At 45.0% G+C, this 22,570-nt stretch overlaps 1 protein-coding gene across 2 annotated transcripts in view; it reads right to left on the bottom strand.

Moving 5' to 3' along the window:
- The window catches only part of SSH2 (slingshot protein phosphatase 2), a 150,394-nt gene that overhangs the window by 111,639 nt on the left and 16,185 nt on the right, over positions 1 to 22,570 (bottom strand). The window contains exon 1 of one of the 2 annotated variants that reach the window (XM_032788780.2): positions 13,554 to 13,570. The exons of the other annotated variant lie outside the window; for it this stretch is intronic. The gene's annotated coding sequence lies outside the window, so the exon portion shown is untranslated. Of the gene's footprint in view, positions 1 to 13,553; positions 13,571 to 22,570 lie in introns of those variants that run through there. 2 annotated transcript variants of the gene reach the window in all.

Genomic DNA, 22,570 nt, shown 5'->3' with positions numbered 1-22,570 from the left:
GATTTGCAACCCGTAAGCTCCTCACAATGCACGAGGTTTCCACCCCAAGTCCAACACCCAGAGACTGTATTACCAGCAGGAAAAGAGCGAGCAGGGCTTGGTGAGCGTCAAAGCCACTGTCCTGGACAAAAACCCGAAATCCAGGAGTACATCAGTAAGATGGGCCACAAAGATGAGATGCTAGAGAATGCGCTGAGGCGGCAGCAGACATGGGAGGAAGACCAAACAGAAGAAGTGCCAGGCAAGACAAGACCCTGCATGGGATGTACCATCGACAAATAGCTGAGGTGGCTGACATTGGGAAATCCTACCAGTGTGAAAGGGCTGACTAAAAAGACAGCACTGAGGCACTGATCATAGCAGCACAGGAACAGGCACTGAGCACCAGATCATTGAAGCAGCAGGTCTACCACACTAGAGAGGACCCAAGGTGCAGACTGCAGAGAGCCTCGGAGACAGTCCAACACATAGTGGCGGATGTAAGATGCAGGAGAAGACAGCATACACTGAACGCACAACCAAGTGCTGGCATTGTGTACAGGAACATCTGCACAAGCGTACTGGGCTAGACCCTCCCAAGACCAGATGGAGATTTCCACAGAAGGTTGTGGAGAAGTAGCAGGGCTAAAATTCTGTGGGACTTCCAGATCCAGACGGACAGGCAGGTACTGGCCAATCAACCAGACATCGTGGTAATAGACAAGGACCAGAAGACAGCGGTGGTGATAGATATAGCAAGTGCCAGTGCCACAGTGTCACAGTGCCAAGTGACAGCAACATCAGGAAGAAGAATATGAGAAGTTGGAGAAGTACCAGGGCCTGAAGAGAACTAGAGAGGATGGTGAAAGTGAAGGCCAAAAGTGGTCCCAGTAGTGGTAGGAGCAACTCGGGGCTGTGACGTCTAGCTGGGTGAGTGGGCTCCAACAGATCCCAGGAACATTCCATGAATGGTTTGTTCCAGTAGCCCACTTATCGTCAGATTGTCCTGGTTCCTCAACATCTGGTGCAGACCTTGTTAATCCGGGCGACGTCCGAGCCAGCATGACTCTCCTAGTTCATGTCACTCTCATATCTGAGATAGGCAGGTGAAGCGTTAGGGGGTCTTTTGCCCAAGGACCCCTACTGGAAAGTTGGGTACCAACCAGGATTTGAACCCCGGTCTCTCATATCAAAGGGCAGTCTCCCGTATGAAAGGGCAGCGCTCTTAACCACTACGCTATCCAGTCGCTATCCTATATATTCATATTAAAAACACTGCATTAAACGAGCATTAACAATGTGACTTCTCTTAAAAAAATTACAGTAGAGAGCAAAGGATCAATTTTCAGCACCCAGACCGCCACACAGAACTTTAAAGATGCAGCTCTATTACAACCAAACCTCTCTCTAGCCTCCAGGAGACTTGTGCACATGCTACTGGACATTGTGGACAAAGGACAGAGGAGGTAGTAATCTGAAGTGATCTGGGATTCTTTAGGCTATATATAATTTTCTAGAACATCAAGCTTTGAAGATTTGTGTCACCTCCCTGTAGGCAAGTATTAGGAAGTCCTGCACTAGGCTCCTTGTAACTGACAAGCATTTTTCATTTTCTCCTCAGCACTAACTTAAATGCTAGTTTCCCCCCCTCCCTATTCCCAAGTGACATATGTGACCAAAACACCTCTTTGCATAACCACGACCGTGTGCAGCTCCAGCTTTCACACCAAGAATTGTTGCTGATGTCAGAGGCAAAACTGATTTGGAGACCAAGTGAAAATATATGTTTACACATTCACATGGGTGAATCTCAGGGCATGGACTTCCTGGAGCCATTTTACACATGGATATTCTGCATAAGAAAATCTGTGATTAAAAGAAAATCCCTTCCTGCATGCAGCAGTGGCAGGGATATCAGCAGTGAATGGATGTCAGCTGTCCATGCAAATCTTAACCGCCCTTACGCAAATAAGAGGGCGGCGTGCCCTTCTTGTCTAATCTAATACAGTCACCAATACTTTTTAAATTAGTACATAAGGCTCAAACCAGCCCTATCGAGTAGTCAAAACCTTGCTTAAGACTGGCTCTATATTTCCAGAACTGACAGGCTCCAAAAGTGCAGAATATAAATGACAGCTTGAGCCAAACGGCACTGGAAAAGCTCATAACGGAATCTCTAGCCAACAAAGAGCTGCACAGAGGCTAAAGAGAGGGGAATTCAGACTGCAGTAGATCAATCCTTCATAATTCAGGAGCAACATCAATACCACATTACATGCAATAAGGACAAAGATCAACACAGCAGAAGCAGTGACAATTCTCAGTCCCTCCCTCACCTTTTTTTTTTTAAATGCAGATTCCCACAGAATAGATTTCCCACTCTGTATATTGGCTAGAGATTCACTATATATGCTAAGCATATAGGTTCTCTTCCCATAAGAGGATGTTTTACAGATGCTAAGGGGTCAGTTCTGGTGGGGGAAGGAAGGGAAGGGAGGTATGCTGCGAGGGGAAGGAAGGGGCTGATCATAAAACAAAAAGACATCTTCCTGTCACCATATAGGTTATTTATAGCTATTTCTGGGCCGCCAGCACCAAGAGACTGTAGATGCATAATCGCCTCTACTCCACAGTAAAAAAATTAAGTCTTCACACACAGCGTGAAGGGTAAGTTACATATTCTAAGGCCCTGTAGACACACACAAGCTGTGCCACTTTAACAGTACAGTCAACCTAATGCAGACATAGTTACATTGGCGTAAGTGTGCACATACTGAAAGCCAGAATACACTATCCTGGTAGAAAGTGTCTTTACACTGGAGTCTACAGGAGGGGCTGGGATTGCGCTGACAGTTACACAGGTACAAAAAACCTGTGCAGACCAGCCCTAAGAGATTTGACATTTAGGCAGTGGACTGTTATGGGGTGGAAGAGAAGTTACACCTAGGGATGCAGATTTAAGTTTCCTTGTGCAGCAAATTTCCTTGTTAAAAGAGCACCATGCCCCTGGACTGTTTTAAACAAGTTTTAAGCAGAGAAATACAGACACTTGCAATAGATTCGCACCCACCTCAGATGCAGTGCAAACCCAGTGCATCCCACCCTCTCTCAGCACGAGTGCTGGATGTAATGGCTGAAGTAGCAGAAGCACAGACATAAGAGTTAACAGCCACACCACGCAGGGCCCATGGTGCCGAAGATATCAGGAACTGATCTCGTAGGGTATGTCTGTCTACAGAGTGACAAAAGACCCAGCACGGCTGTGCCTGGCCAGGGTTAGCTGACTCAGGCTCCAACATTGCAGTGTAGACATTTGGGCTCAAGCTGGAGCCTGGGCTCAGAGATCCCACAAGGGGAGTGAGTCTCAGAGCCGGGGTTCCAACCCAAGCCTGAACTTTCTGGAGCCCTGCAGCCTGAGCCCAAGTCAACTGGCCCAGACTCTGAGATGTGGGGCTGTGGTGGGGGGCGGGGGATCAGTGCAGTATAGACATTTTTCTGGGGAAAAAAACTGCTCCTTGGCGCAGTGGAAGTCACTTCTCGCTGCTTTGAGAGCTTAGATGGAGAAGAGTGAACAAAGCAGCATTCAGAACTTCATGCAGCGCTGCGATACTGTACTTCCAAAGGGAGTCGTTAGCCTTGCTCAGCCCGGCTCTGTGCTCGAGGGTGCAATTACAAGCAGCAAGTTGTTACCTGGCATTTATGGTAACAGAAGAGGCAAGTATCCAAGCAACTACATCCTAGAGAGCTGTCTGGAAGCTGCAGCAGCCTAGCAAACAGCAGCTAAGTGCGGTTGTAGAACACTATCGGAAGCCAGGAAGCCTCTACTCCATTTCAAAGGGCTCCATATCCTGAATGCAAATGCCTGGGAGACATCACAGTGTAATGGTTAGAGTAAGGATTTGTCCCCACTGCTGGCCCTGACTTGTGACAAGCTGACTTGTAAGTCACAACCTCTGTCTTGGTTTCACTTCTGTCAAGTGTGGTGGGGGGTAGGAGGGGCTGATAAGGCTTTTATTCAAAGCATGTTTGAAAAGGGTTTGAGATCCCTGGATGGGAAGCACTGGGAGGGCACTAACCAACACTGCAACAAGCAAGGGATAGCTCAGTCGTCTTGAGGCTAGTCGGCGACTGTGGTTCCGTCTCCCTGCACAAACAGCATGGGGTCATTTGGACATGAGCTTAAGCAGCAATTGCTAGAGCAATTTATTGCACATACTTTACATGAAGTACAAAACATGATCTGACCTGTGTTGCACTCGGGCGGCTCTAGCCATTTCGCCGCCCCAAGCACGGTGGCACACTGCAGGGGGTGCTCTGCTGGTTGCCAGTCCCATGGCTCCGGTGGGCCTCCCGCAGGCACGCTGCCGAAGGCTGCCTGCCTGCCGCCCTCGCGGCGAAGGCAGAGCGCCCCCCATGGCATGCTGTCCCAAGCACACGCTTGGCGTGCTGGGGCCTGGAGCCACCCCTGGTTGCACTAGGCTGGATCTTTGACAGGAGCAGGGAAAGAAATGCTTAGAGACCTCCCATGGCAAGTTCTCTGGCTGATCACAGGATCCTTTCTATTACTCTCCATAGAATAATTTATAGAAACATGCCCGGATTCAGGTCCTCTTGCTCCAAAAAGTTCCCAGGGCTGCATCACTGTTTGACAGGAGACTCCAACCATTAAACCTTGGGTCTAACTAATGTCATCACCAAGAACCAGTTACATTCTTTACACACATCCTGAACTGTTGGAATATGATCCTCCAAGCTAGGACTGGGTAGCATCTGGTGCTGAGCTGTGGTTTAAGTGCTCCTGTTTATGTATAATCTCCCCGCCACCCCTGTGACGAACTGGGAATGTTCTTAATGTTTGCTCTGAATACTGTGTTGGTGCCTCAGTGTCCCCTAGGCAGTTCTTAAGTATCTAGGTGGTGGAATAAGGGTGTGTGATTGCTGCAGAGCAAAGGGCCAGTGCACCTAAATGCCTGGCACTCTGTCTCCTAGCAACTGATGGCCTGGGCCCCTCCTCTGCAAAGGTGCCAACTGAAGGTGTTGGAGACAAAGGGATCAGGTGACCTCCTGGCCCGGGAAAGGAGCTGAGCGGAGAGGAGGGGCTGGAGGGGGGTTAGTCTGGAGCTGCCTGGGGACAAGGAGTGAAGTGCAGACCTAGGGGTCTGGCTCACTGCCCCCCAGAATGGACCCGGCCGAGGGGTCTGGTTCGCTGTATCTACAAGCTCTGTTTTAGACCCTGTTCCTGTCATCGAATAAACCTCTGTTTTGCTGGCTGAGAGTCACGTCTGACTGCAAAGTGGGGGTGCAGAACCCTGTGGCTTCCCCAGGACCCCGCCTGGGTGGGCTCGCTGTGGGAAGCCCACGGAGGGGCAGAGGATGCTGAATGCTCCAAGGAGAGACCCAGGAGGTGAAGACGTGTGAGCTTCTTGCCCTGAACAAGTCTGCTCCAAAGGAGAGGAGGCTCCCCAGAGCCCTGACTGGCTTAGTGGGGAGCAGTTCCAGAGCATCGCCCGGGCACTCCGTGACAACCCCCGCACAGTTCTGCTTGCCTTCCTTCAACTTGCCTTGTCTATTGATCATTTGCAAGTACAGGAGCTTTTACTGAGAAGCAAGAGATTGTTTAGCCTCAGGTGGGACCTGTAAAACAGTTCTGGCCAGGTGCAATAAGCAAGCAGAGATACTGCAGCTGGTTCCAAGTGAAAACTGGAGCAGGGAAGGAGAGGAGTATTTTTCCTGTAGGTTTTAAAATAAAAGGTGAAGTCTCAAGGTCCCTCCCAAGGCTGCATTTCGAGGATTCCTCATTTAATTTTCCCAGTTTCTCCCAGCCACCACCATCCCAAACAGGACCTCCAGAAGTCTTAGTCATTATTGCTTGCATTAGTCCAAAACTGGTGGCTTTTGAAAGTATTTAGACATGTGCCTAGAGCACTCACCTGGTGTAATTTAAGACAAGTGTACCATGAAAGCAGCATGCCTCCTCCAGAGAAAGTGGGTAAAATGGATGGGAGGTTATATCATCTCCCCCATATAGGGCTGACACCCAAAGCTTCTTCGTCTCTAAGTGGTGCTGGAACAGCACCATTTATTTGGTTTCTTTTCTGCACTCAAGTTTACATGGTACCTCTGCCCTTCCTCGTTTATTTATCTACTGCTCAGTTTCCAAATTAGCAGCTTCATCCAGTTCAACGGGTCCATGTCTCTGTATTTAAGAGATTCCAGGTGATGGCATGCAGAACAGCAGCAAAGCTAGAGCGCAGCCCACAGCTGCAGGCATCAGTCCCAAAGTCTGAGTCTTTGAATTGGTTTAGAGAGTCGGCATTTAAGGTCAGAAGGGACCAGCAGATCCAGCCTGACCCCCTGTATAATCACAGGCCACCAGCATCCATGCATTAAACACAACAACCAAACTGAGATCCAAGTATTACAGCCCACAGTAAACTAAACCGCTGTGTGGCACAGGCAGAGAACAGGAGGGACTGAGGTGCACCAATGTCTGAGGGCCCACAATGGCAGGGAAGTAATTACATGAAATACACTCAGATAATCCTGACAAGTGACCCTCACCCCCAGAGCCGACCTGAGCGGGGGAGAATTCCTTCCTGGCCCCACACATGGCCATCAGTTAGCCCTGACCATGTGAGCACAAACCAGCCAGCCAAGCCCTAGAGAGGCAGAGAGACACCCCATTTCGTGCTACCTCGGTGCCCTAGCCTTCCTCACCCAGTGTCCCATCTCCAGCCATGACCAATCCTGATGCTTCAGAGGAAGCAGATCAAACCCCCATATACCTTTTGTTTGTTTGCAGCATAACATCATTCATTCAGGTGGGGACAAAAACCAGCAGACTAAGGCAGTTGCTCTGTCTCAGCCCTCTCCACCCCTCGCAGAACAAGACTACCATCTGGTTTGTACATCCAAGCAGCTCTGGCTCCTGAGTCGCTTAAGGGAGTAGCTTTGGTGCAGTCTGAGAGATCCTGCAAGCACAAGAAAGCAAGTGACTGTTCATCTGTGTCAGGAGGACAGAAGGAAGAACAGCAGAAGTCACCAGGGTCTGAGGTATTGCATTTTCAATTATTGCCCAGTCATCTCTAATCAAATCTCTGGTCATTTTTCAGTATTCCAGTACTGGCTGTCAAGGAGCCTATTTTGTGAAAAACAAAGATCTCTGGTTGACCAGGAGCCGCAGTTCCTTTACCCCTTGGACCCAGTTTTCTTCCTCATAGGGGATGACGGACGTCATCTTGCATAGACTGAACTGGACAGCAGCGTGAGAATAAACTGGTACTGCAGAGCTCCTCTCTGCCTATTTACTGAATAAAAGGGTCACCACCAACATATCATCCCTTCCTGGGGCGATCTTAATTCATTGGACGTAAAAATTAGAAGAGGCTGGCAATGCAGGGCACTGTATTCAGAAAGTGTCGGAGGTCTCAACTTTCTTCACAGCTTGCAAGGAAAAACATGACTTTTTCCGATGAAATCCCCAACAACAAATCAGTGAACGCTGATTCAGTGGCAAAGGAGGGATTAACAAGGAAAAACGTGGAATAGCCAAACTCCGTACGTCAGGGACACGAGACAAGCAAGCTGAACACAGGTTTTCTTTTATTTTCACAATATACAAGTTATCAATCGCATGCCAGCTCCACCTTTCAGATAATATGGAAAATGCAATTTTGGCTCTGACCAGAAAAGAGAGTTAGTCATGTTGCCCGTGCCATCATGGCAGCTGTGTCACTGTTTGAACCAGCCCACAGGGAAAGAGGGAAGAGCTGGTTTGCGTGACAAGGAAAAAGGCTATTGTCTTTCTTGCCACAGAACAGGATTTATTTGACCTCTGAAAGGTCACCAGACCCACCACTTTTGCTGCCCTGCTGTTGCTATGTAGTAACCGTCTGTATAATCCTGGTCTCCTTTGTGCCATCTGCTTCCCTTTGGCAGACTCGTCATTAGTGACAAAATACTACAACTCATATCTCCTTAGTAACAGATTATTTTTTCCTAATCTTTCTACCAATCCTGTAATCTACACAGGGTTTGATTCTCTGCAGGGGCCGCATGACAACATCTGTGCAAAATACTTGGGGTAGGGACAGCAGGAAAGATGTTTGGGGTGAGGGGAGAGAGAGGAAAAAAAAAAAAAATCATTGAAACCAGATGTTCTTGTTATATCAGAACAAGCCATGGTGCCTTCTGTCAGGAAGAGATTTCAGATATGGCAGGCAGTAAGCTTTAAATTCTACCGGAAGTTTTAAAAGGTAACTGGATTATCAGCAGAGTTTTCACTCAGTACACAGTTCTCTATCTACAAGCGTTCTGGTTTTTTACCCCAAACCATCCTCTCTCAAACCTTACAAAATACTTACAATGGGATTTTAGAAATGCTCTGATCCACAACATTGTGCAGGTGAAAAAAGGGCTTGATTTCTAATCCAGCAATTGGCTTCTCCACCACAGGCTTTTAATCAGCAACTGCATGCTGCCTTTGCTTTCTTAATCCTTAAATCCCTGCACTTTCTCCTTCCTCTTAATCTGGTTAAAAGCCTCCTCTTCTCCTCCTTTGCTATCCATGTGTACAGTGACCACTCGAAGAGTGCCACTGCAGAAGCAGATACTAGCAAGATGTGCAGACTCCATGGAAGAGCAAGGTCTTTGGGGAAATTAAGTATATAGACCGTAACTGGTTAGATACTACAGTGACAGGCACTAGAGAGAATCCTAAAACAGATTAAGATGAGATAGATTTCCTAAGCTGTGTCCTTGCATCTAAGGAACCTATTACACCAGCACTCGGCATGTCTGAACATCCAGCGTCTTAAGGGCCTAATGTCAAAAAACACCCAGCTTTGGACATTTTGGTCCCGCTTACAGCTGTATTCCATCCTAAGGAATTCACCATGAGCAGCTGCCAAGCTGGAGGTCATCTGAAAGTCGAACAGACTTTCTGAGCTACAACTAGGAGTTGTGTGGCTAAAACCCCCATCTAAGGTGCTGAAACCACGACTGAGTTCTTGTGCTCATGAAACTGAGGGACTAGCCACCCGTCTGAAGTCACGCATGACCCAGACAGACAGATGGGTTTTACACAAGCTGCCCCCAAGCAGCTCTTCTTGACTGCTTGTCACCTGGTCTGAGGCACAGCTACTTTCATCCCAAGCAGGCATCAGTGGTGCCAACAATGGAGTGCTTTTCCTTGTTGGAAGGGGAACACCAACTGTAACTCCCTTACGTGCCATTGCTTCTCCAGGACCGCACTCAGAGGCTGACAGCATAAGGAGCGTAACTCCACTCTACCAAATGCAACCACTTAATCTCTCAGGGATCCCAATACATATCATTTCTCCTCCAGTTATGGAGCAGACATTGCATTTACTTTGTAACACTCACACAATACATTGTCCCAGCAAATCCCCGCTGAAAATAAAACCCAACAGACCTCATTTCAACATGAAACATGGATTTAAACGTAGGCTTAATAGGAGTGATTCTGATAATGAAAGAGGAGACTGTTTAGTAGTGGTACCATAAGGATCTCTACAGAAAATGCGGCTTAAAATTAGCATTCATTGACAAGGCAGTGAGGGAATTTGAAGATGTATCAATTGTTTTTTGTCCAAGAAGGAAAAGTGAACTGATGAAGATACAAGTCTGCAATACACCAGCATTAGCGCAGCTTCAGGCTGTGTCTGAATTATTCCATGCATGTGCTGATAGACTGGATAGCACTGCAAGAGGAGACGCAGCTACAGCTCTTTGATGGTGTCACCCTGTCCATGGGGCTAAAGCAGAAACATACTACATACACTTCAATAAGGAAGTCATAATTTTTTCATTATGCATTCATGGGAGTTCAAACCACCAAGCACCGAAACACAGAAACCACCTACATGAGATGTTGGCTTCTAGCCAACCACAGTGAGAAATTTCATGGGAGACATTTAGAGAGTATAAAACTTTCTTACAAACCATTGTGCTTACTGGGACTGTTACTTCTTGTAGAAAGGGAGCCTGGGTACTTAGACTAGCTGCATTTGTACCCGGTATAAGGCGAATTTAGCTTTATCTAGGTGAGAAGTTTCCACTAGTTTAAATCAGTTAAATGCTGCAGAAAGAGCACTGCACTCCCCGATGCTTCTTACAGGGAGACAGAGCTACCAGAACCACATAGTCCCACGTCCACTCCCTTGGCCTTGTCTGTGCCAATATATGTAGGACCGACGTGAAGACTTGCTGCACAGCATGCAGGGGCTAGCAACATCTCTGCAGCACTGTCTTTGCTAAAGGCCTCTCACGTGTCCCTGTCACCACTCGAGTGAATTTCACCTAGGGACAGTAATGCAAGGAACAGCATAACTTTGATTTGCCCAGAGACAGAAAGGAGTGCTCCCTGGAAGGGTGTGTATTCACACTGCACTGCAGTCCTAGCTCAACTCCCAGCTGCACTTTGCAGCTAAGGGCAGAAAGTTTCAGACTAGTCCCAACTGGATAAGACCAATTCAAAAAGATTTCCTATTCTACAGTGCTGGAAGAGAAACCTTGCTCTTTCTTAGCCGTACACGGCACGCGGACATACATTCTTAGAGCCTAACCTTCTGAGTTTGATGGTGGAGATCCAAACATCAGCAAACTCACAGCTACCTACACTGATTTACCAAAGCTAGAGTCCTGCTTTAACCTACGTCACTTTTGAAGACACCAAAGCTTTAGAAAGCAGAAGGCTCCTTTCCAAGCAAGTTCTTGTATCTCCAGATCTGCGCATCATATGGCTAAGGAAATAGAGCCCCAACTTACTATTTTCACTCTGACGCAATAGACACGTCTGATCCCCATTCTACCAGATATGTACCAGGGATACAATGCTTATTAATCGCGTACACAGGTGCATCGTGCTTCACAGTACAGACAAACGTCAAGGCTCTGCCCTGAGGCTCTTACAGCGTGGGGAAGAGCAGATGAAAAATGGCAAAGACAATACAGTCAGATGGTCAGTACGTGGCTAAAGCACACAGTCCGACTGCTGCGTGGCTGTTTCAGGTAAGTGTTATTTTGGAGGGTTTAGTTTATATATAAGGATGTAAGTCACTTAGAAGCTGCAGGTTTTGAGAAGAACGGCACAGTGGACAGGGTCACCAGGGCACTCCAGGAAGACTGGCAGTCTAGAAGTAGGCCCAGGGACAAGCATAGGGAGGAGAAAAAAGGGCACAGATGAGAGGCTTGTCTGAGCAAAGGGAGCATGGGTCTAAAAGGAGACGAGGTCAGAGACACCCAATTATCCAGTGTTTATTTATCTGGACTCCCATTTACACAGATTGCCCAGAACGCCCACCTGTAATCACTGCTGCATGTTTCACACTTCTGCCGGATGGCCTTTTCAGTCGGCAGCACGACACACTTCTGCACTCTTGAAGTGGGTATTTGAAAATTATATTATGCACTTACTAATGGAGGCATTGTGCCTCTGACCGAGACCGGGGGCGACACTTAGACTCAGACTCATAGGTCAGAAGGGACCAACATGATCATCTAGTCTGACCTCCTGCACAAAGCAGGCCACAGAACCCTACCCATCCACTTCTATAAAAACTCCTAACCTATGTCCGAGTTATTGAAGTCCTCAAATTGTGGTTTGAAGACCTCAAGCAGAGTGATATGTTTACCTTTTTAGACTGAAGAAGTGCTGCAGGTACAGCACACTGACACAGCAGATTAAAGCTGCATTAATTCAATTAAAGAGAGATGCCACATTTTTCTGAACAGCTTCAAAGAAGGCCACCTGGCCATTTGGGATACATATTTATAGGACAATTCAAATCATGAGGCTCTACAGTCAGCCTCCTTTGTAGGTTTGCCATCTTTGGTCAAGAGACAGGCTATAGAATGGTTATTAGAGGTCTATGAAGCAGACAGACCTAAACACACTGTGTTTATATTACAACACCTACAATTCTGCAAGAGACTGCTCCAAATGCTCTCTGCCTCCAGCACCAATTCCCCCATCAGTTTTGTAAATACACTCAGTCCAGTGTGAATGGATACACTTACTGAGGAAAGGGGGTAAAAGGGTATGTCAACTTCATTAGAAGCCCCCATTTTTGAGAGCTGAGAACCACTGTAAAAATAAAATTAATCTTCCAGACTGAAATTCAGCGAAACAAGGTCTTCGTCCAGCAACAAGTTAAAACAAGACGACTCAAGTCTTACAACTCCAGAGACCAATTTTACATGGCTTTGAAAGCGGACTTGGTTTATTTTCCCATCAAGAGCTTTTGTTTAGAATAACTTTTAGGCCATTCAGAACTAAATGTAGTAGATTTAGGGGGTGAAAGAAAAAATGAATTATTTTTTTTTTTTAAAGAATTCTCACATTCAAATATGTTAAGTATTGACCTTTAAAAAAAAATTTTGCGCACGACACACTTGCACCAGGAATTCTAGTGACTGCACTTAAGGACATAGGAAGAGAAGTTCCACACTCTATATCACTATGACAAGGCAGCTTTAAAAGCCCATTATCAAGTGTCAGGTAAAACTAAGCCCAGGTCTACACTACAAGCTTTACGTCAGTACAACTATGTCACCCGGGGTGTGGAAATCCACACTCGAGTGCTGCAGTTATACTGACCCAACACTCAGTGTGGATAGTGCTGTGTTGACGGGACGTAGCTACCACCTCTTGGGGAGACAGAGTACTTACGTCAAAGGAGAAGCTCTCCCATTGGCATAGACAGCGTCTGTTGTAAGCACAACACCGGCATAACTGCAGTGCTGTAAAGCCATGTCTACATTATTTTTTTTTTTGTCACCACGAGAGTATTTAAGAGTCCAGTTTTAGCCACCAGAGTTTGAAAGCCATGGCATTCCATCCCAAAGGCCACCATAAACTATCATTAAGACAGAAGGGAACCTAGAAGGCTCAGGGCTTCAGCCTTCTGTGACTTAAATGTGGTATGTGTAATAGTCTAAGAAACCACATGCAAGAATCATTAGAACAGATGCTGTTAAAACATGGCTACAATGAATGGAATAGTTTGGGTCCCACATCCAACACTGTTATCAGTGTTCATTGAGTTCACTGGTATTTTAGCATTGTGTAGATAACACCACCTTCCTTGCAAGCATGGATGACCACAGGCCAGTTTATGTCACCGAGGAGGAGAGAGTTTCAGATAGTTAGAAGCAAAGCTTGATCCTTCAGTCCCCATCTTTTGGCATGTCACTATATACACTAATGCCCAAAGAAAGCATGAAGAGGGGAGAGCCATCAAAAGCCATTTAGTTGTACAACTTTAATAAACTTGATTAAAGATGTGAGTTTGAGTTTACTTCAGCCTGCATTTCCCTGCATCCTAGTACCCTCTGCTTTGTACAGGCAAAGTCTGCGGTAAAGGAAAGGCAATGCATTTTCTCTGCAGTCCTGTTAAAACAGAGCACTCGCTCACTCAGACTGCATTAAAGACTAGCACAGTTGAGCCTGAAAGGTGTGTACACATGTACCAAATCGTATTAGAACTAGAAGAGGTCAGCCCTCTCTAATACACGTAAGCCTTCAATCCTTCTAATTCTCTTGAGGAAAGCACCTCTGAGGACTGAGCAGATCAAGTGAGAATGATCCCCCAAATCCATGGCTCTCCTGAGCCAAGCGGAAATGGTATGGAACCTGTAAGCATAAAAGGTTAAATGTAAAAAAAGCAAAAAACAAGGCACAATTAGAAATGAATCTCACTTAAACCCAGAGGAGCAAGGAGCTCTCGAGTTAAGGCTGAACCTCAGAACCAACATGAAGTTATGCTATGGTGTGGAAAAACAGCCGTGTCAATAATTCTCCCTCCCCCTTGGAATATAAAGCTCTCGTCCATCTCCAATAATTCTGCAAGACTCTGCTCCAAATGCTCCACACTCCAGGAACCAATTCCCTCATTATCTTTACTGAAAAAGTCTTGCTATGTAGCAAACTGAGTGAGACTGACCGTTTTGAAAATCTCATGTTTAGCTGAGGCCAGCATGGCATTTGCTAATTCAGGCCTAGACAGACTGAGATGTCCTGCTACAACACTGGATTATGATGGGAGACCCCTTTGCCGTCTCACTCTCTCAGATAGATCCCATGCAAAAGGTATTAATTTCACTTAAAATTCTTGAAGCCACTTTCTAAACAGATAGAGAAGCAGCTGAGTTGTGGAACTTGTACACCAGTCACACATCAAGAGAACCCTGCATTCAAGTCATGCAGAGAGCCAACTGCTAGAAGCAGAACAAAAAAAACAGAAAGAGGAGCTCGGTACCATGTCATATGTCATTTACTGCCACTCTTGGGTTTGTGGGCCCCAACCCTCCCTATTTTGATTGGGAGCCACAAAGTCATGAATTCTACTCCCAAGTCCCAACTTAGCCACTGCCTCTCCATGGCCAGGGAAGTCATTTTGCCTTCTGGTGCTTCAGTTTCCACATTGGTCAAATTGGAGACAATTCTACATTGCCAGCCTCCAAGGGATGTTGAGAGTATGAACCTGTAGGTTCACACAGAACTGTTAAAGGAGGCAGAGCTCTGCAAGTGCAATGGGAAAACCCTACCAGCAGCATCTTCAGCTTTTATAAATCTACAGCATTTCCAAGCTTCAAGGAAAAAGGCCTTGAAAACTTTAGACTAAAAATTAGAAGTTATACAAGCAGTGGCCAGCAATTAAAGCAGTCTCTATGCACTATTATACAGTCAGAATTCCTTAGGTTAAGTAACAGGGAAAACCTCCACATACTATGGGTCAATAACTATTTAAGCCTGATGGATCAGATGCACACTTTAGCATACCCAGAAGGGCAGAGTCAAAGCAACTCCACCCACTCAAAGGAATAAAGATCATGTGATGGTTTTTTATTCTCCTAACTGAGTAATTAATCTTGCTGCAGGCTTCTGCTTTTCATCTTTAGACAGTCAGTGATCAGTGTATTTATTAAGAAATTAGCTAGGGGTATTTGCATCTGCTCTTGCAGATCCTGGCCATCTAGGAAACACAGCACAGGCACTTGCTGCACAGACATCTGTTATTTTTTGTGACATATCTAAGGTTTGGAAATGAGGGCAGCTGGCTTCCAACTTTTCTTCACTAGTTTATAAGTAACTACTTTTTAAACAGCCAAGTTCTAAAGAAAAAACAAAAACAAAAAACCAACCCACACCACACACTCAAAACAAACCTAAAAGCATGAAAGCAATGTTTTCAAATCCCAAAGCCTTACAAAAACAACTGGTGAGGGGACACATCTTACATACAAATATTCCTAGCAAGTCTGGGGGAAAAGCTTTGAGGAATCCTGGATGCTATCTAGTCAATGAACAAGTGGTTTTCTACCAAATTTAACCCAGACTATCTACTACTGGGTTATAATCACCAAAAATAGCAGTATTGTTACCAGCTGGCTATTTCTAAAGGAATAACATTCCCAAGGCACTTAGTGCCTTTTGACCCTGAAATATTCTAGTACAGTTTGCACTACCCAGCTCTAAAATCCAAGTGAAACAAACACCTAGAAGAGGAGATTATATAACTTCAGATTCCTTGGGTTAGAGTCTGCTCCAAAACATGGTTGAAACCATCAAAACAGAAGCATATTTTTTAGGACTCATGAACCACAACACAACATCGCCACAAGAGGCCAATTTAATAAGTGTAATTTTAAGCTTCCAGACACCCATCGGCATCACATTTTAAAAAATTGCTTCAAAACTTCTTATGGGAATGAAGCTGACATGCCTTAGAAGGAAGACGTGGCCAAACAAAGGTCATTACAGTAACCAGAACACCATAATGAAGGGCTCAGCATTGAAAGAGAGGGACAGCTCAGTGGTTTGCGGATTGGCCTGCTAAACCCAGGGGTGCGAGTTCAGCCCTTGAGGGGGCCACTTAGGGATCTGGGACAAAATCAGTACTTGGTCCTGCTAGTGAAGGCAGGGGGCTGGACTCAACCTTTTGGGGTCCCTTCCAGTTCTATGAAATAGATAGACAGACACACACACACACACACACCCCTAATTAAAATCAGGAGCTGTTTTATCAAGATTTTCAGCTACACACAGCTAGCAACACTGCTTGTTACTTTTTCCCTGCTGTTATGATTATTAATAAGAAAATGAAGTAAGCCGGATTTGAATTTTTCTTCATTTGGTCACTGCTTTTTCCAGCATCCTCACAAGTTTGTGTTCTGGAACACTGAATTTAGAATGTTATTAGGATGGCTAGCACCACTGGGGTCTAAATAATCTGAAAAGATGCCACTTACTTATAGGCAATGAAAGCTGAGCAGCAGTCTCTGAAGAAAGAAAAGTTTGGCGATATTGTCTCTTCAGTGCACACATGCACCCTTCCCATTCCCTGTAGTAAGAGTTGTACATGATCAGAAAGTGGCAGACAAAAGACAGACCCTGGCTGAGATGCTCTGAAACAAGTAGAGTGCGCTCCCACTTGCCCTTTGAAAAGGGTGGATGTTACATGTATACGTTATCCCAAGTTGCACAACTGACAATACTGTCCTTCCATCACACAGCCAACACATTCTCAATCCCAGCTGAGATCTCCTTACTCACTAAAGGAGAAGACTACAGCTAAAAGCAAAAGCTAAAATAGAAACAAAGTCGACTGTTCTGCTTTAAATAAAGTCACTCTGGAAAATTGGTTGAGCACATTTAAGGTCTGTGTTGACTTATGTCCCGGGACAATATTCTATTTTAAGAGTTCATGCAAGATGATTCATGTGAGAAAGCATTTTTTAAAGCTATTTAAATGTCCATTTTCAACATGTTGTACCAGAAACTGGCCCAAAGCGCTAAACATAGGAGAGACCTTTCAAGGCCTATCTGGAAAAGCAGTAAAGAATGCAAATGAGCCACAATAACTCAGTCTCCTATTACCGTACTGATAACTGTGGACTCACTTCTGGGATGAATTAATCTCCAGTTGCAAGCCTGCACTTGGGAGAATCCCTCTATTAGCAGATTTGCAGGGTGGTGAAAACACGTATGACGTACACGGTTACTAATGCTAAGGAACCTGGTAAGAACATCAGTTTTCTTCCACTGGAAACAGGTCTTCAGAACTTTACCAAGGCATGGCCTGAATGGTCAATTCTTTTGCAACTACAGTACTGTTAAAGACATAGGATGCAGGGCAATGGAGACCTGAGCCCCATGTAGGAGTGAATTGCCACCTTTCTGATTTGACAGGTCATGTCTACATAGCAAAGAAAAACCTGAGGGTGGCCTGTGCCAGCTGCCTCGGGCTCATTGGGCTCAGGCTGCAGGGCTGTTCATTGCCGTGTAGACTTCCAGGCTCCAGACCCAGCCCAGACTCTGGGACCCTCCCAGAATTTTATTAGCCAGCCTCATGGGCTTCTGATCTACAAAGAAAATCCAGCTGGCCCCCTAGAGGATCCAAAAAAGCAGCCAAGAGGCCAGCGTTCTATTTCTGTGGAGTTGGTCCAACATACCTCTTGTAATCCAGCTCTCCTTCTCTCATCCATGCATCTCCATGGGGTTACACTTTTCACTTCCTTGTCTCAAGATCAAGGCTCTTTATGAAGCTTGACAGCATTCTATAGTACCCTTCAAACACCAGACTGCAGATCATTATTCTAGCACAGTTTTAAATTACTTGTACAAGTTGTTTTAACAGCTCAAGAAAAAGACTAGGGCAACATTATGGTCAGCTCAGTGAAGAGCTTTTCTCAACGTGCAGCTATAGTATTTAAAAAACAGAAGCAGAGGGGGTTCAGAGACGAGCAATCTGAATGACAAGGGACATGGAAAAATACAAAGGGTAGGGACTACTAAATATTGCCAGTTGAGAGAGAAGCCACATACACAAAGTTCAAGGGAAAACATGCCAGCCTGTTGCTCTGATGGGATGGACACCAGCAAGGCATTTGTGCTGGACTGTAATTAACGCAAAGAGTCCTGGTATGTAAGAGAAAGTAGCTGAACGATACCATCCACAAAGCAGCAAACCTCCAGTGTTGCTTTGCCAGGGTTCAATCTCATTTAGATCATGACTAGTCACGCCAATTAGGATGTCAATTCAGATTTAAAATGAAACAGTATCTAGACTCCAGGGAAGGGAAATGGTTGTGTCATTATCCCAATAGTTTGAGCCAAATAAGGATCCACAGTGAGGAAGCAGAGCAAGCTCTGACAGGTTTAGAGAGACAAATGTGTTGCCCTTCATTTGAAAAGGGATGTTATTTTGGCCTTAACACCCATACTGAGCAAGAGGTTAGTCCTTTTACATACAGTGAGACGTGACATGGAGAGGTGAGGCATCTCGTGGATCATTCAGAAAGTTCATGGTAGAGCAGGGGGAAATGTCCTCTGCACAGCCCAGTTCCCAGTGCTCCTACTCTGTCACTGCCTCCCACTGTACATTAGTGGTGCCGCAGGAGGCCATAGCGTGCCTTTGGGCTATTTAGTAAAGCCTGGAGCACTTCTCCTTTTCCTGTCTGGCACTGGAAACCCAACAGGAATCTGCAGTAACTGGACAAACACTTGGGCTTCAAAGAAGTCTGTCAAGAACTTCAGCTAGAACTGGGCCAAGGCCCATCTTGTAAAATTACTGGAAGTACAAGTGACCATGAAGTCAAGTTACCCAACATTCTGTTAAACCAGCACGCAGAAGTGGTGTTGCATGAGGTCATTTTGGAGGCCGTTCAATGATAACTTCCAGGTCTGATGTCAGTGTCACATGTTTGAAGGGAACAGTCTGCAGCTGGATATTTTAATCTTCTCTATTAATGAAGAGTACAGAAAAGCCAGTTGATTATAAATTCAACATAATTGGCTAATGAATTGGTATGTTAGGTCATAGTAACAGTCGCCACACCCAAGAGCTGATATTTCCATGATGAAGTTTGGCCATTTAAAAACAATATTTTTCCTTTTAGCTATTAAGAACAACAGTTTTAAGGAAATACACTGCCTTATCGGGGTATCAGTTTCATTACCACAGTGTTCCACTATTTCCTAGTTTCTTATAAAGAAACAGATTTTCCCTGTTCACAGGTTGCCCTCCAGCTGGCATAGAGTAAGCGAAAACTTAGCTCAGCAATTGTACGAGTAGTGTCTTGGAGTGCTGGAATACAAGCGCTTACTAAGGTCACACAGCCGCATCACTGGAGTCGCCAACCCTGTGGTTAAAGCCATTCTCCCAGAGATTTCAGTTGCCAAGTTTGTATTTCCTTTTTTAATGCAATAACAGCAACATCCAACAGAAGTTTAGTCATGAGCATTTATGCTCAGTTACCACTAAACATTTTCGGAAAGCTTCCGTACACTGCCAATCCTTCCTGCTCATACCCTGGAATTCCAGCAAGCAGGAATCATTCTGCATCGTTCAAGGTAAAATTGTGCTTTCATTTAGCTACTGCGTAGAACTTAAGGAAGGGGAAGTGACAAAACATGATACATTCCATGCATCTGAATAAGCCATTCACTTTTCTGGGGGACATGGAGAAGTGTATTTTCAAAAGCACCAAGCACAGGCTTAACTCTGCTCCACACCTCAAAGTCAATGGTAAAAAACTCTCAAGGTCACTCTGGCAGACATTTAAGCATGCATCTAACTCAAGCTGTTGTCCATTTCCCACTGTTATTACAGGCGGAAAGAAACAAGATTTTTAGCCACTTCTTTAGAGGCTAGGGGTGTTCTACACATCCAGCTCTGTCTCTTCACTGTTGCATGACTTTAGACAAGTCCCTCTTTCACCTAACTGTGCCTCAGTTTCCCCCTCTCTCAAAGAAGATTAATATTTGCCAGGTCTGACAGGGTTTATACTGCAACTGGAGTTACTGCCAAGAAGCTAGCAGGACAAGCATTTTAAGTGTTATGTTTATTTCCGTGATGGCACTATTCAGTGAGAATAGCTGGGTTTAATCAAGAGCAGCTACAGAAAGCCCTCCACAATGCATTACATTTACTGAGATGGGCTAATTTGTGCAGACACAGAAAGATGTTAGCACAAAGTGCAGAAACAAAGCAAACCCAAAGCTGAAATGTGAGGGTGATTTCGTTTGTGTATTTCTAGATTTGCCAGTAAGTACTGCAAGAACAATGAAAGCCAGGAAGCAATGGAAATACTGGGAGGATGAGTCTGGGTTGGGAGAGCAAAGCAGAGGAGTTCAGATACACTTCGGGCCTCTGGCCGGATGACCAGGCCATGGAACTTTGGGATGTTGAACCCAACCCCACATACCATGTGTGCCACACAAAACCCACAACACTAAGATGAAAATCAAGTATCAGAGGGGTAGCCATGTTAGTCTGGATCTGTAAAAGCAGCAAAGAGTCCTGTGGCACCTTATAGACTAACAGACGTTTTGGAGCATGAGCTTTCGTGGGTGAACACCCACTTCGTCGGATGCATGTGATGAAAATCTATCCCAGAGCCTACAGACTGTCGCAGGAGGCAGACGTTACTTGGTGCTAGATTCAGACATGTCTATACCATGGGCACTAGAGTGGCACAGATCCGGTACTGCTGCTGTAGCATAGACTTTTCTGACAGCAATGGAAAGGATTTTTCTGGTCACTGTAGGAAGTCCACATCCCTGAGCTCCTGTAGCTGTGCTGGTGGAAGCATTCTTCCATCGATCCAACTGCATCTACACCAGAGCTTAGGTCAGCATAGCCATGGCACTTCTAGACATAGGACAATACAGTACAATTAACCTGAGCCAGATAATTTTCCTTAACCCTAAGACATACTGCAAAATATGCAAAGAAGTAGTTGCAATCTCCACTCCAAACGCTACTCAAAATTACAAGAAGCTAAGCAGTTAAACTTGTATGCTCAGTAAGACAGCCATCATCATTTATCTACCTCTGGCTCAGCATGAAATACCCCTTAACTTTACCAAATACCTTAGGTTCATAGACATCTGAAGTCTCATCTAAACCTCAAGAATGTATCCTTAATTCCAGCCCATTTCATTTTAAGACAAAACTCCTCTGAAAACCATCATCCTTTCAAAGGTTTATAACTACCTGACAGTTACATGCAGCCCAAAACAAGTCTGTACATTTTTTTTTTAATTTTAGACTTAATGTAGCATGTACTCTCAGAGAGGTTTACAGTGCAGCCTTTTGTAGTTAACTTGCTCACAACTGGGCCACTGCCAGGTTGTCATCAATGACATTGTAAAGCAGATGAATGAAGTTCTTATGTGTGATGACAAGCAGAGTTCTGATATGGCGCATGCATGAACTGAAAGAAGAGTTTGCTATTAATTTGTCAGGTTAATAAATACGATGATTCAGTGCATAAAAGACTTCAAGTCTAAACATCCAGAAGTAATATCTGTAATGCTTTAGTGGTTCAGTGTTCCCTAGAAAAATAAATAAAAAAGTTACACACAAGCCAAAAAACAAAAACCATGGAATAAAAATTCCCCTGCATAGCTTTCCACTCCCTAAGCTCTTCTCACACATCGCAGAAGGTACAGCTCTGCCTTTCGGCCTGCCAACTCCAGACATGTGCCTGTTTTAATTGTGAAGTATTTTGTGGCTACTCTTGACAGAAAAAACACACCTTACCATGCAACACCTCCAAACTGGTTGTGATAGAGCAAATATGAGAGATTATATGCTTAAGCAAGATCATGCACAGAGCCAGAACCAGCAGCAGCACCGGTGAGAAGAATTCCACATCTTCATTTCAATAATAGAAGAATACTACACTTGGAAATGTTTCGAAACATTCAGTGTCAAGACACATCAAGCCAAAGACAGCGAAATTATTTCAAATAAATTTGCATTCACTATTTTGCAATGTGGGAAAGACACACCACCACCACCACAATAGAAAAGTGCTCTTAACTTTTAAACGGACTCCAAAACCACTGAGGATGGTCTCAACGTGGCCCACAAAGAAATATGGCAACTCTGGATGGGTAGGATGCCAAGAGAACAATCAGGTTGCTCTGTTATTAAGCTTCTTGCCCCAGAAGACTGAATTCACAGAAACAGATTGGTCAACAGCGTTGCCATGAGGTATATGACTATTTCTAGCATAACAGAGATCATCATAACACAACACATGGCCTAAGCATTTGGCATGTCCTACCTTTTTAGTTCTCTTACTGAGCATCTTCCCACCTGAGACTGACTTGATTAGTTCAACCATATGCAAATAGTGAGAAGCACTCAGGTATAGTCACTCAGGCAGTGGACAGGGCATCAGGAGAACTGTTTTATACCCAGCTCTGCAAATGACTTTCTGCATGGCAAGTCACTTCCTCTCTCTGTGCTGCCACTTCCCTTCCTCACCATTCGCCTTGTCTACTTCAGTTGCTGCCTCTCTGGACCAGGTGCTGTCTCGCACTCCGTGTATGTACAGCACTTGGCATAATGGCCCCTCCATGCTCATCATAACACAGTGCTAATGAATTATTGTGCTATATCCAGATTGTATTTTTACACACTCTGGAATCATTGTATCAAGTTTACACCAGACATCTTAGTATTTAAATAAACTTAATGACACATTAAACTAGTACCTTAGCTTTAAAACCCAAAAAACACACTTTGGATTAGTCTAGAGCACACCATTTAAAAAC

The sequence above is a fragment of the Chelonoidis abingdonii genome, chromosome 20 (genome assembly GCF_003597395.2).
Source record: "Chelonoidis abingdonii isolate Lonesome George chromosome 20, CheloAbing_2.0, whole genome shotgun sequence".
NCBI lineage: Eukaryota > Metazoa > Chordata > Testudines > Testudinidae > Chelonoidis > Chelonoidis abingdonii.
This window is presented reverse-complemented; position numbering and strand designations above follow the sequence as displayed.